Genomic DNA, 15424 nt, shown 5'->3' on the forward strand with positions numbered 1-15424 from the left:
TGTCCTTTCTCCATTGTACATTCTTGCAGGAGGGAGGAAGGAGAAAGAAAGAAAGAAAGAAGGAAGAAAGGAGGAAGGAAGGGAGGCAAGGAGGGAGGGAGGGAAGGAAGGAAAGAAGGAAGGATGGAAGAAAGAAAGAAAAGAAGGAAAGAAAGGAAAGAGGATAAAATAAGATAAAGTAAGATAAAATAAATAAAGTTATTTAAAAAAAGTAATTATTAAAAAAAAATTTTTTTAAGAAAAAACAAAAAAACGGATGGATAGAACCCTAGGACAAGTGGTGACAGCAAAGCTATACAGACAGAATCTCACACAGAAGCATACACATGCACACTTACAAACATAGGAAAAGGGGAAATAATAGTAAATCTTGCTCTCAAAGTCCACATCCTCTATTTGGGATGATTTGTTGTCTATTCATGTGTTCCACAGATGCAGGATACATCAAGTTGATTGTGGAGCTTTAATCCGCTGCTTCTGAGGCTGCTGGGAGAGATTTCCCTTTCTCTTCTTTGTTTGCACAGCTCCCGGGGCTCAGCTTTGGATTTGGCCCTGCCTGTGCATGTAGGTCGCCGGAGGTCGTCTGTTCTTCGCTCAGACAGGATGGGGTTAAAGGAGCAGCTGTTTCGGGGACTCTGGCTCACTACACTAATTTCTATACTAAATATTCTGTCATGTATTTCTATTTTCAGCCTATAGATCTCTTGTGGATAGAATGTTCTGATAGTTTATTATTTTCTATAAGGAACTCTATTTCCATATAATGGCTGTAAATTTGCTTCATCAAGTGTCAATGGAGTTGCTCTGTTTTTTAACACATGATGATTTATTGCACAATTTTGTTCACATGAGCCAAACTGTAATTTCCTCAACTGAGTCCAGACACAAGAAAAACAGTCCATCTTCAGTGAAAGAAGATCAGAAAATATCAACCCACCAGTCCAAAATTGTAGCATAAATCAGTCACCCACCTCCAGCCATGTTGGAAACAGAGCCTGAGAGAAATTAGCTCTTATTCTATCCATGGGTGAAGATCCAATATGCACCACTACACATACAGAAAATCCAGTCACAGAAACCAAGGTGAAAACTGATACAAAAATGGAGTTCTGGCAAAAAGGAAAATGAAACTTCCCTATGGAAAAGCCTCCACTACTAAAAACATATGCAAGCCCACACACACACACAAAACCACATACATAGAAGATAACTTCCTTTAAAGAAAAACTTGTAGAAATGATAAAACACAGAAGATATTCATGTAACTGTAAAATTCATGTACCAAAAAGTACATAAGAGACTTCACCTTCTTGATAGGAAGGAGTAGCTTATGGAAGAGCAATTCTTCCTCCAAGAACAACGAGAAAAAATTGCATACAATACCAAAAAATATCTATTTGAAGGCTCAGAGAGCTGCAAGGCAATTAGGACTTGAGAAGCCAAGAAAGGTTAAGCCAAGTAAAGCCATTTTTATCTTCAAAGCATTTGCAAATTCTTGGCGTCGTGTAAGAATCTCCACTACAAACATGGAGCTCCTGACAAAGTTAGAAAGATTAGAACTTGGGCCGCCTCCTAAGGCAGCTAATAATTGAGTGCTCAGGTTCATAAAGAGAAAAGAAATGGAGAGAAGTGTGGCACGTCGTGGTATTCCACCCAAGGCTTGTGTTGGATGCATACACTGAATGGAGCAAAAATCTAAGAGGTTAAACCAAAAGATGCTGAAAGGAAGGAAGAATTTTGAACAGTCTCAAGTGCCAAGGAGGCAAAAATAGGAATTCAAGACCAGAAAGTATAAGGCTCTAGTAAATATTTCAGCTGGGACTTCAAAATGGCTACATGCCAGGGACAGGGATAAACCAAATATCATACGATATCACTTATATGTGGAATCTAAAAAAATGATACAAATGAACTTATTTACAAAACAGAAATAGACTCACAGACATAGAGAACAGACTATGGTTACCAAAGGGGAAAGTGGGTAGAGGGATAAATTAGGAGCTTGAGACTAACAGATACACACTACTATATATAAAATAAACAACAAGGTCCTACTGTATAGCACGGGTGACCATAGTGGAAAAGAATATTTTATATATATATATGAACTGAATCACTTTGCTGTACATCAGAAATTAACTCAACATTGCAAACCAGCTGTACTTAAATTTTTTTAAAAAGACATGGATGAAAGAAACTGAAGACAACACAGATGGAAAGATACACTGTGTTCTTGGACTGGAAAAATTAATGTTAAAATGACCATACTGCCCAAGACAATCTACAGATTCAGCGCAATCCTTATCAAAATACTAATGACATTTTTCACAGAACTAGAACCAAAAAATTTTAAATTTGTATGGAAACACAAAAAAACCCAAATAGCGAAAATCTTGAGAAAGAACAACAGAGCTGGAGGAATAACACTCCCTGACTTCAGACTATAATACAAAGCTACAGTAATCAAAACAGTATGATACTGGCACAAAAACAGACACATAAATCAATGGAACAGGATGGAGAGCCCAGAAATATACCTACACATGTATGGCCAATTAACCTACAACAAAAGAGATGAGAATATATAATGGAGAAAAGACAGTCTCTTCAATAATTGGTGCTGGGAAAACTGGATAGCTACATGTAAAAGAATGAACATGGAATATTTTCTCAGACCATATACAAAAATAAACTCAAAATGGATTAAAGAACCTAATGTAAGACTGGAAACCATAAAACTCCTAGAGGTAAACATAGGCAGAGCATGTTAACATAAATCTAGCAAGTTTTTTTTTTTGATCTGTCTCCTAAGGCAAAGGAAGCAAAAATAAACAAATGAGACCTAATTAAACTTAAAAGCTTTTGCACAGCAAAGGAAACCACTGACAGTACAAAAAGACAACCTACTGAATGGAAGAACATATTTGCAAATGATATGACTGATAAGGTGCTATATCCAAATCTATAAACAGCTCATACAACTCAATATCAAAAAAAAAAAAAAAAACCTGACTAAAAAGTGGACAGAAGACCTGCACAGACTTTTTTCCAAAGAGGAAATGCAGATGGCCAGCAGGGACATGAAAAGATGCTCAACATTGCTAATCATCAGGGAACTGCAAATCAAGTCCACAGTGAGATATCATCTCATACCTGTCAGAATAACTATCAATAAAAAGACCACAAATAACAGATATTGGTGAGGATGTGGCAAAAAGGAATCCTCATACACTGTTGGTGGAAACTGGTGCAGCCACTGTGGGAAATAATATGGAGTTTCCTCAAAAAACTAAAAATAGAACTACCATGTGATCCAGCAATTCCACTCCTGGGTATATATCTGAAGAAAATGAAAACACTAATTTGAAAAGATACATGCACCTCAATGTTCCTAGCATCATTATTTACAATTGCCAAGATAGGGAAGCAACCTAAGTGTCCATCAACAGAGGAAACGATAAAGATGATGTGGTATATACATACTATGTAATACTACTCAGCCACAAAAAAAGAGCAAAATTTTGCCATTTGCAACAACATAGATGGACCAAAGGGTATTAGGCTTAGTGAAATAAGTCAAAGAAAGACAAATACTGTATGATATCACTTATATGTGGAATCTAAAAAATGAAACAAGCAAATGAATATACAGAAGAGAAGCAGACTCACAGATATAGAGAACAAGCTAGTGGTTACCAGTAAGGAGAGTGATGGGGCAGGGGCACGAAAGGAGTAGGTGATTAAGAGGTACAAAATACTATGTATAAACTACATAAGCTATAAGGATATACTGTACAGCACAGGAAATATAGCCATATTTTAAAATAATTTGAATAGAGTATAATCTATAAAAGAACTGGAGCACTATATACTCTAAACTAATATAATATTATAAATCAACTATATTTCAATTTATAAAAAGAGAGAAAAGAGAGCAGTGCATTCAGGGAGGTATTGGAAGGGCAGGAATAGAAACACAGATGTAGAGAACAGACTTGTGGACACAGGGGGAAAGGGAGGGTGGGATGCATTGAGAGAGTAACATTGACATATATACACTACCATGTGTAAAATAGATAGCTAGTGGGAAGCTGCTGTATAGCGCAGGGAGATCAGCTCAGTGCTTTGTGATGACCTAGAGGGGTGGGATGGGGAGGGAGGGAGGGAGGCTTATGAGGGAGAGGATATAGGTATACATATAGCTGATTCACTTTGTTGTACAGCAGAAACTAACACAACAATGTAAATCAATTATAATCCAATAAAGATATTAAAATAAATAAATAAAAATTTAAGAAAGAGAGAGAAAGGTGAAGTGGAGGTGAACTGAAGCAACCCAGCTGACAGGCAGCACCAAGGCTCCCAGTGTTATGAGTGAAGCCACCTTGGACATTAGAGCCTTCCCAGCCCCGGTTGAGCACAGCTGCATGAGTGAGCTTAGCCCGCAGTGTGCAGAGCAGAGATAAGCTGTCTCTGCTGAGTCCTGCCAGGATTTCTTGACCCACAGAATTTTACACAATAAATGGTGTTGTTTTAAGGCACTAGGTTTTGGGGCGGCTTGTGATGCAGCCATCTAATAAGCCATCTCTTTCCCTTACCTCCTCATCTCTATTACTCAACTGCATTCCAGATCTCATCTGTCTGGGTGTTTTTAGGAAGCCAGGAAACGATGCCCAGGTAGAAAATCCTCCCTGGAGCCAAAATGGGCCAGCAGGCTTGCTTCCTGCCCACATTTCCCAAGCCAGTCTTGTCCCATTTCCACTTTGCTTTGCCTCAGATAAACTTTTAGGAACTTTCCCCATTTCTGATTTATTCTGCAACACCTCTGTCTCGTAATAGCAAGGCCACTACCATATTCAGCTTGGATCTTCCCTCAGAGACCCTAAAATCACAATTTGCATATGGTTATTTTTGAGCATGAGAAAGATCTGGAAATGTGCATATGTATATCTGTATGCACATACTTATTTTTATTTGTATGCCCTAGGTCTCAACCAAGTCAAAATTATATTTAATTCTATATATATTTGAATAATACAACCTAGATGTCTACCTCTTTATATGTCTCCCAGTGCCAACTAATAATGTACCAATTTCTGACAAAAAACCCCTTTTAATTCTCTATAAAAGATTCTTTAACCCAATTTGATTTATTCAGTATTCACAATATGAATATGAATTGACCTGGAGAGATTATTCAGCGTTTTTAAGAGATCTAAACTGTTTCCAATAGCAACCAGAGAATCAGCTTGACATTTCAGACTATGAAAACCTTAGAGTTCATCCATATGATGAGCCCAGCAGAGAACTGGCTGGTTTATGCATTTTAATCATAATAATTTGGGTGGTTGCTGATGAGAAGACTTTAATGTGAGGAACTTGGAGAGTGTCCCACGGAGAGTTGCCAAGGTAATTAAAACAGCCTTGTAAATCAGTTTTAAGAATATGCCAGGCTGCCCAAGTGACCATCAGCCTGTCTGACCCTCCCCTCCCCTCCCCTGGCCACCCCCATCTATTCGTCAGATGTTCTCAGCCTTAATTGAAATTGGCAACACAGTGATGACCAAAATGTGCCATGGTTTATACAGCACATACTACTTCATAATCTCATAGGGAATGTGATACGAAATGATGAGATAAGTCGTTTACACCCTGCCGACTTTCTGAAAGTGTGTTACATAGCCTAAATTTAAAAAATGCAATGAGAATTAACACAAGGTAATAGCCAGGCTTGGGCATTTTTAAATGTATATAGGAGAAGGTAAAGAAGTAGAAATTAAATCCCCAAAAATGCTAAATGGAGAAACCTAGGATATGTGGATATAAATGTAGCCTTGACAATATAGCATGGAAGAGAGATGGTGGGAGGGGAAGGAGAAAGCACACTCAGAGTGGGATGAAGGAGCTGGAGGAAGAGATAGTGGAAGCACAGTGCTGACATATACTGGGTTCCAGTCTCCATATAGTGAGCTGCTCTAGAGCTTTCACGTGTCTCATGTAATCTTCATGGGATTTGATGAGAACATTGAGACTCAGAGCTGGAGTCTCACCCAAAGTCTCACAACCAGAAAGTGATGGAATATTATGCCTAACTAACCTAAAGCTGTATGACTCCAAAGCCAGTACTCCTTCTGCCCCCAAATTCTCAGTCAACAAGGAATTTATTTAAGGGCACTAAACAATAGAATAAATAGTCTTATGCAAAGCAGTTAATTCATGCATGCAAGGGTGGGTCTATTTTCAGAAGTCAAGTATGTTGTAGTGGTGAGGCATTTGTACACAGTGGTTAAGGGCACAAGATCCAGAATAGGCAAAAAAAAATTTTTTTGAATCTTAGTTGCATCACTTCCTAGCTGTGTGATCTTTGGCAATTTACTACACCTCTTGAACCTTCACTTTCCCCATCAGAAAAGTGAGAACAGTTATGCCTAGTTGATTGGATGTTGAAAGGATGACACAACACAATACAGAATGCTTAATAAAGAGCTCTGAACACAGAACTTAATACATGTCAACTATAATAATCTATTTTATTCTCATTCCTATATAGATGATTATTAAAATGATTTTTAATAATTTTAATGATTTTTTTTCTTTTGTTAAAGCAGCTTTATTGAGGGGTAATTTACATACCACAAAATTCCCTCATTTTATACCTACAACTCAATACTTTTTATTAAATTACAGAATTATACAGCCATCACCACAATCTAATATGAAACATTTCCACCATTCCAAAAAGAAATCTCATGCCATTTGTGTTCATCTCCATTCCCACCACCAACCCCAGGGAACCACAAATCTTCTTTTTCTCCCTACCCTTATTCTGGCTTGGAACAAAGGTCAACACTATTGGGCTTACCTGGTGGCGCAGTGGTTGAGAGTCCGCCTGCTGACGCAGGGGACACAGGTTCGTGCCCCAGTCCGGGAAGATCCCACATGCCACGGAGCGGCTGGGCCCATGAACCATGGCCACTGAGCCTGCGCGTCCGGAGCCTGTGCTCCGCAACGGGAGAGGCCACAGCAGTGAGAGGCCCACGTACTGCAATAAAAAAAAAAAGGTCAACACTATTAAGAAAAATATTAATTAAATATTAATATTTTAAAATACAAGACTTAAAAAAATTTACAAAGAAAATCAGTTATATATTACTCTAAATGATCACTCAAAGTAGAAGGTGTAATATTGATGTTAAACCAAACTGACAATAGTGATTAAACCTTGCCAACGAAAGCTCATTATTCAGACAACATTTAGTAATAGGTCATAATGCAAATTCTCCTTTGAAAAAGATAAATATATATGTATACATGTGTTATTCTTCTAAATTTGTGTAACTCTTTACATTTTATAAGTGAAAAATGTTTTTGTTTAAAAAAAGAAAATCAGTTATAAACACAATTGTCAAATCATTTTAATAATATGATATGGTGAAATATGTGCTTTATTACTAATGAATTAAATAACAAGATCTAGTGTTGGCTCCAATAACGACTATAATTTTAAAGTAATGATGAGTATTAGTGATAATTTGAGTATCTGCAACAAGTATGATATGAAAGATGGTTTCTTTTTTTTTACTAGTCTAAATGGAATAGTTTTTATTGAGTGAAAAATTCTTTAAATTCTATGATGCTTTACAATTTTCAAAAGTTTCACACACATAATTTAATATAATCCCATAATAACCCTTTTTATTTCCACTACCCTTATCTTGCCCCTTCCCTCCTCCTTCTCCCCACTGATAGCCACTAGCTCATTCTCTATAAGATGGCCATGATTTTACTGAAGTATTTACAGGTAAAATAACATGCTCTCTGGTATTTGCTTCAAAATACTTTAGCTTAAAAAGGGGACTGGAGAGAGTGGTGGGCTGGGATGGCCCCGCCGGGGCGTGCGGTGCTCTGGTACGAGATATTCAAAGAACACTGTAGGAAGAACACACTCCACGAAAGATACCCTCCTCTACACAGCAATCTATATATGCTGATGAGGAAGAATTCTCCAAACACTGCGAATCATCTATCCCCTCAACTCCTCAAGGAGAAGAAGCACAAAGAAGTTTGGACACTTCTGAAATTGAAGCAAGTGAAAACGAGTCTGTAAAAATTAGTGCAAAAAAGCCAAGAAGAAAACTCAAGCCCATTAGTGATGAATCTGAAAGCACTGAAGAAAGTGATATAAGAAGAAAAGTTAAACCAGCAGACAACATAGTACACGACAACATGAAGCTGTTTCAGCTACAGCATCTTCAGAACTTCCAGAGAAACCAGCTGAATCAATCACGCCCAAAAAGATAGGACCCCTTAGTGCTGAGCTCTCTGTTGAAAAAGAGACCCTGGCAACAGAAAGTCAACTGAAAACTCAGAAAAAGATGTTTTGTGTCAAAAGGAAGAAACCAAGAAGTGGAGTCACAGATTTGGATACTTCCGACTGTGTACCTATTTGGTGTTTAAAAGAAAACCAGTGACATCATGGAGTTAGAAGTTGTTTTGTCTGCATTTGAGAGCAGCCCCTTAGAGTATAAACAAAAAATAGACTCAGAATTTGTAAGGAAGCCATCAACAAATTTCATTCTAATTTGAAAGAAGAACTCACCGAACTGCTTAAAGAAATCCAGATGTTGAAAACTCTGAAAAGGAAGAACGCTAAGATGATCTCAGATATCGAAAAGAAAAGGCAACTTTTGTTTTGTCTTTTTGTGTTTGTTTTTTTCTATTTTCTAACTTGCCTTTTATTTTTCTTTCTTTCTTTCTATTTGGCTGCATTGGGTCTTCGTTGCTATGCACAGGCTTTAGTAGTTGTGGCTTGTGGGCTCTAGAGCGCAGGCTCAGTAGTTGTGCTGCACAGGCTTAGTTGCTCTACAGCATGTGGGATCTTCCCAGACCAGGGCTCGAACCCATGTCACCTACACTGGCAGGCAGATTCTTAACCACTGCACCACCAGGGAAGCCTGGGAACCCATTTTTAAAAGGTAGAATTTAAGACGTCCAGTTCCCTTTAGCATTTTTTCACAAGCATGAGTAGTGATACGACCAACATTTCTAGGATCTATGTAATGAGCTGCAGCCAATAGAATAGTCTCGTTTCTGTTTCATCCAAATTCTGTAGTTTACTCAGTTATTGCCTGTGGCTCCTTGCATAAATAGATCTGGGGATATTTGTCTCCAGTTAAATTATTTTATGAAACTTGAAATTACCTTCAGTATTAGTGTTACCTTTCTTTGAGAAATCAACTGCCAAATAACAAAGAAAATTTTAGCTAAACCTCATCTTACTTACAGATTTCAGCCAGAAAAGGGTTTTCCACATTTAGTACCAACCCTACCCACCTGTTCTCTATCCCTTTTGTAGATAGAACCCATAAAAGGTAAAATCCAAGTACTCTATGAAGAAATAATGTATTCTAAAGAGAAATAGACTCACAGACATAGAAAACAAACTTATGGTTACCAAAGGGGAAAAGGGTAGGGAGAGGGATAAATTAGTAGGAGTTTGGAATTAACAGATACAAACTACTATATGAAAAATAGATAAATAACAAGGACCTACTTAAAGCACAGGGAACTATATTCAATATCTTGTAATAACCTATAATGGAAAAGAGTCTGAAATTTATATATATATATATGTATAACTGAATCATTTTGCTGTATACTTGAAACTATCACAATATTGTAAATCAACTAACTATATTTCAATTAAAAAAAAGAAATAATGTATTCTTCCATGAAAATTCTACGTATACAAATTCTTTGGTCCTTCCCTTTTTTTCCCTCACAGATATAGCGGAAGCCCAGAGATGTTTAGATCTTTTCCCTTCGTCTGCGGTTACCTTCATGGTTGCTTGTGATTGAAAGCTTTCCAAAACCCACTTGGGCCTCTGAGCAGCACTCCAGCAACTGTACGTTAACCTGAGTAACTGGAGACTACAGCTAACAGACCTCACACCTGTGTTTTCCCCACTGCCAGCCTTTCACACCCACACCTTGTTACTAAAGCAATTTAAAGAACTGTATTCTGAAAAGAAAATTTTTTACATGTTATTTTTCCTTTCTAGATGTCTCACTTCAATTAGATAGGACATTGTTCTCCCCTTACCAGGCTGATTAACCCCTGGTGCTGCCCCATCTGTGTATGTGTGTGCTCCATTTTTCCATTTATCAGCCTTTGGTTGCACTTATCCACTGACCTGTCTATTGCTCCTTCTAGACAAAGAGTTTCTTCAAGGCAAGGGTCATCTCTCACATGCTTCTGAATCACTAAGCATCTGACACAATGCCTGGTGCACAGGAAATATTCAAAAATTGGTGATGAACACATGGCCCATACTACATTCTGTCCAGTGGGTAAAACCACGTCTGACACCTAAGTATTTCCACGTCAGCTTTGCTATTCTTAACTTCAATAACTGCTATGTGCCTAAATATGGATATAAAGTACATATTTGTATTTCTCAGTTGGCCCTTTCCATCTGTCTTCTGTTCTAGGAAATTTCCTTTATTTCTCTGAGTATATCCTTCATTCCAGTTCTCATTCCAAGAGACTACCTTTTCTCCTAAAACTCCCATTAATTGAATGTTACACCGTCTAAATCTGTCCTCTCTCTTTCTCTCTCTCTTTCTCTCTCTCTCTCCTGACATCATATTCATACTTTCCATTTTTTATCTCTTTGTGCTGTGTTCTAAGAGAAATTTCTTCAGCTTGGGTTCTCAGTGGTATCCACTGGTTCATCTATTAAATTTTTTCCGATAATATATTTCTAACTTACATGCAGTGAAATGTGCAGATTTTAAGTATAGAGTTTGATGAATTTTAACAAATGTATATATCCACCTTTATATCCAAGAACTCAATTTATTACCCACAGATCCATGCTGAAAGAATGATGAGAAAACAAACTTCAGAAAAAAGAAAATAAATCTCAGAGGAATAGATAAATGCATGAACTATTAGAAAAAATTATTCTTAAGTCTAAATAATTGTTTGTTAAAATATTCAAAATAATCTGAAACTAACATTTCAGTTGAAATCAAGATGGGAGATGGAGAGGGACTTCCCTGGTGGTCCAGTGGTTAAGACTCCACGCTTCCACTGCAGGGGGCATGGGTTCAATCCCTGGTTGGAGAAATAAGATCCCACATTTCATGGGGCATGACCAAAATGTGCAAATAAAAATGTGTTTTAAAAAAATGATGGGGGGCTTCCCTGGTGGCACAGTGGTTGAGAATCCGCCTGCTGATGCAGGGGACACGGGTTCGTGCCCCGGTCCGGGAGGATCCCACATGCCACGGAGAGGCTGGGCCTGTGAGCCATGGCCACTGAGCCTGCGTGTCCAGAGCCTGTGCTCCACAACGGAAGAGGCCACAACAGTGAGAGGCCCACGTACTGGGAAAAAAAAAAAAAAGATGGGAGGTGGAGAAAGGAGAGGAAGCAGAAGACATAAAAGCATGCTACATTTTTTGTATTGTTTAATGGAAGGCTACAGAGATACTACTTAACTGCAGACATTAGAACAATGCATTTAATATGGAGACACAAAAGACCCCAAAGAGCCAAAGCAGTCTTGAGGGAAAAAAACAGAGCTGGAGGAATCAGACTCACTGCCTTCAGACTATACTACAAAGCTACAGTAATCAAGACAATATGGTACTGGCACAAAAATGGAAATATAGATCAAGGGAACAGGATAGAAATCCCAGAGATAAACCCACACACCTATGGTCAACTAATCTATGACAAAGGAGGCAAGGATATACAATGGAGAAAAGACAGTCTCTTCAATAAGTGGTGCTCGGAAAACTGGACAGCTACATGTAAAAGAATGAAATTAGAACACTCCCTAACACCATTTACAAAAATAAACTCAGAATGGATTAGAGACCTAAACGTAAGACTGGACACTATAAAACTGTTAGAGGAAAACATAGGAAGAACACTCTTTGACATAAATCACAGCAAGATCTTTTTTGATCCACCTCCTAGAGTAATGGAAATAAAACTAAAAATGAACAAATGGGACCTACTGAAACTTAAAAGCTTTTGCAAAGCAAAAGAAACTACAAGCAAGATGAAAAAACATCCCTCAGAATGGGAGAAAATATTTGCAAACGAATCAACAGACAAAGGATTAATCTGCAAAATATATAAACAGCTCATGCAGCTCAATATTAGAAAAACAACCCAATCAAAAAAATGGGCAGAAGACCTAAATTGATATTTCTCCAAAGAAGACATACAGATGGCCAATAAGCACATGAAAAGCTGCTCAACATCACTAATTATTAGAGAAATGCAAATCAAAACTACAATGAGGTATCACCTCACACCAGTTAGAATGGGCATCATCGGAAAATCTACAAACAAATGCTGGAGAGGGAGTGGAGAAAAGGGAACCCTCTTATACTGTTGGTGGGAATGTAAATTGATACAGCCACTATGGAGAACAGTATGGACGTTCCTTAAAAAACTAAAAATAGAATTACCATATGATCCAGCAATCCCACTACTGGGCATATACCCAGAGAAAACCATAATTGAAAAAGACACATGCACCCCAGTGTTCATTGCAGCACTATTTACAATAGCCAGGTCATGGAAGCAACCTAAATGCCCATCAACAGACAAATGGATAAAGAAGATGTGATACATATATACAATGGAATATTACTCAGCCATAAAAAGGAATGAAATTGGGTCATTTGTAGAGACGTGGATGAGTCTAGAGACTGTCATACAGAGTGAAGTAAGTCAGAAAGAGAAAAACAAATATCGTGTATTAACACATATATGTGGAACGTAGAAAAATGGTACAGATGAACCGGTTTGCAGGGCAGAAATTTAGACACGGATGTAGAGAACAAGTGTATGGACACCAAGGGGGTAAAGTGGTGGGGGGGGTGGTAGTGTGATGAATTGGGAGATTGGGATTCACATGTATACACTAATATGTATAAAATGGATAAGTAATAAGAACCAGCTGTATAAAAAAATAAAATAAAATTCAAAAACAAAAGAACAATACATTTAAGTGTGTATGTTAAAATCTAAAAGTAATCATAGTATAGTAATGAAAAAGTGGACACCACATCAGAGCAGTTTGGTAAGGCCATTGTGAGAAGGTACTACTTGAGCTAAGACCCAAAGGGTGAGAAGGGTCCTGTGATGCAAAGATCTAGGGAAAGCATATTTTAGGCAGAGGAAATAGCATGTGCAAATGTCTGGAGGCAGCAAAAGGATTGGTGTGTTTGAGAACCAGAGAGGAGCCCAGTATAGCTGGAGCGCCAAACAAGAGTGAGAAAGAAGCACTTAGATCTGAAAGGTAAGAAGGAGTCAGACCATGTAAGGCCTTTACACAATGTTAAAGGGTTTGGATTTTATTCTAATTTTTGAGGGGTGACCCTGAAGTGAGTTTTGTTTGTTTGTTTGTTTTATTGACATGTAGTTGACTCACAATATTATATACATTTCAGGTGTACAACATAGTGATTCACAATTTTTAAAGGTTATAGTCCATTTAAAGTTATTGTAAAATATTGGCTGCGTTCCCTGTGTTGTACAATATATCCTTGTAGCTTATTTACTTTATACATGGTAGTGTGTACCTGTTAATTCCCTCCCCTTATCTTGTCCCCTCCCCCTTCCCTCTCCTCACTGGTAACCACTAGTTTGTTCTCTATATCTGTGAGTCTGTTTCTTTCTTGCTGTATTCACTAGTTTGTTTCATTTTTTTTAGATTCCACATATAAGTGATATTTTCACATGCCTGTTAGCCATCTGCATGTCTTCTTTGGAAAAATGTCTATTCAGTTCTTCTGCCCATTTTTTAATTGGGTTGTTTGTTTTTTTGATATCGAGTTATGTGAGCTGTTTATAGATTTTGGATATTAGCCCCTTATCAGTCATATCATTTGCAAATATTTTCTCCCATTCAGTAGGTTGTCTTTTCATATTGTTGATGTTTTCCTTTGCTGTGAAAAAGCTTTTAAGTTTAATTAGGTCCCATTTGTTTATTCTTGTTTTTGTTTCTTTTTGCCTTTGAAAACAAAAAAAAATATTGCTACAGTATATGTCAAAGAGTGTTCTCCTAAAAAAAAAAAAAAAAAAAAAAAAAAGAGTGTTCTCCTTTGTTTCTTCTAGAAGTTGTATGGTTTCAGGTCTTACATTTAGGTCTTTAATCCATTTTGAGTTTATTTTTGTTTATACTATTAGAGAATGTTCTAAATTCATTCTTTTACATGTAGCTGTCCAGTTTTCCCAGCACCATTTGTTGAGGAGACTGTCTTTTCTCCATTGTACATTCTTGCCTCCTTTGTCATAGATTAATTGACCATAAGTGAATGTGTTATAAAATCATGGAGAACAAGTTTCAAAGAAAGAAAAGTGGAATCCAAGAGGCTAAGTCAGAGGTGATGGAGATTGGATTGGGAAATGGCAATGGAGATAGAAATGAATGGATCGGGGGAAAATTTTAGAGGGAACACTGACAGCCCCTGGTGGTGATGGGCTGGACCTGAGGGTGAGGGAAAGGAGAAGGTTAAAGATGGTTCCCAGGCTTCTGGGTTTTACAATCAGGTGAATTGTTTTTACAGTTGGGTAAATGGTTTCTATAATTGAGTGAGTGGATTTTATAATTGTGTGGCCCTTACTGAGTTGGGAAAGTAATTTGTCTGAGAAGAGAACAAGGAGTGAAGACCACAGGCCTCCTTTACATGCATCCAGATGCCCTTTTAGATGCCCACGTGCAGGTGTCTGTCCACAAACCTGGGGTTCTTTTTTTTTATTGAAGTATAGTTGATTTACGATGTTATGTTAGTTTCAGGTGTACAGCAAAGTGATTCAGTTATATATATGTATATATACATATATATTCTTTTTCAGATTATTTTCCATTATAGTTTTTTATAAGATAGTGAATATAGTTCCCTGTGTTATACAGTTGGACCTGTTGTTTATCTATTTCGTACATATTAGTGTGTATCTGCTAATCCCAAACTCCTCCTTTATCCCTCCCCTACCCACATTCCCCTTTGGTAACCATAAGCTTGTTTTCTGTGTCTGTGAGTTTATTTCTGTTTTGTAAATAAGTTCATTTCTATCATTTTTTAGCTTTGACATATAAGCAATTCCCATGTGTTCCTCTACCAACATGGAAACATCAACTTTTATTTCCCTGAACACCAAACTACATTCTTATGAGCTCTGAACACACAGAGTACAAGATACTCTGTTCTTTTGGTAGAAATGGCATTCCTCCCCCAAAGGGCACTAATATCTTTACCAGGGGTTGATGCACAAACTTGAATAGAAAAAATGATTTCCCCAACATCCACCTGAAGTTTAGCACTTCCTTCAATTCTGAATATAGGCAAAAAAACTGCAGTATTATTTGCTATACCTGTGACTGTGTTACAAATACAATTA

General features: G+C 37.5%; 1 pseudogene; it reads left to right on the forward strand.

Moving 5' to 3' along the window:
* Nucleotides 1-7771: 7771 nt before the first annotated feature.
* Nucleotides 7772-9854, forward strand: LOC112397767 (centromere protein U pseudogene; annotated as a pseudogene).
* The last annotated feature ends 5570 nt before the right edge of the window (nucleotides 9855-15424 follow it).

The sequence above is a fragment of the Neophocaena asiaeorientalis genome, unplaced genomic scaffold (genome assembly GCF_003031525.2).
Source record: "Neophocaena asiaeorientalis asiaeorientalis breed wild unplaced genomic scaffold, Neophocaena_asiaeorientalis_V1.1 scaffold154, whole genome shotgun sequence".
NCBI classification, from domain to species: Eukaryota; Metazoa; Chordata; class Mammalia; order Artiodactyla; family Phocoenidae; genus Neophocaena; species Neophocaena asiaeorientalis.